Source organism: Osmerus mordax, chromosome 14 (assembly GCF_038355195.1).
Source record: "Osmerus mordax isolate fOsmMor3 chromosome 14, fOsmMor3.pri, whole genome shotgun sequence".
Classification (NCBI taxonomy): domain Eukaryota; kingdom Metazoa; phylum Chordata; class Actinopteri; order Osmeriformes; family Osmeridae; genus Osmerus; species Osmerus mordax.
In genome coordinates, this window is record NC_090063.1 from 3,588,952 (window position 1) to 3,589,543 (window position 592).

The following is a 592-nucleotide window of genomic DNA, read 5'->3' on the forward strand; positions in this document are numbered from 1 at the left end:
GGGACCTCCCGCCCCCACCTCCCCCACCCCCAGGGCTGGTTCTGGGCCGCTTCTGTGGGTTGTGGAGACTGGGCCTGGGGAGGGGGGAGGGGACCCGGCCGCTCGAACACCATCTCTCAACAAACCCCAATGTAAAGACCCATCATCTAACTGGAGAGAGGGAGGACAGCGAGGATGAAGAGGAGAAGGAGAAGACAGACAGGAAAAAGGGAGGAGGAGGAGGAGGGAGGGGTGACATGCTGACTGTGAAGGCACTAAGCGTGTCCACTTCATTGTCGATTGAATCTGCTCCCTTTTCACTTCCTATGCCAGGCACACAGGTCAAAGGTGAAAAGGAGAGAAAACAGAAGCGCAGTGGATGTCGAAAGAATTCTCTCAAAAAGGAGCGAGGGGGGAAACAGAGGGACAAATAAATGATCTACATTTAGTCATTTAGCAGACGCTCTTATCCAGAGCGACTTAGATCTCTGTTCTTTTGATGGAAATTGAGAGATACGGTACTCACCATTCGTGTCTGCGACGCACATTCTGAGGATGATGACCTGTAGGTTGTCTGAACTCTCCCTGTTGTGGGTTCTGCGATTTGATCGGA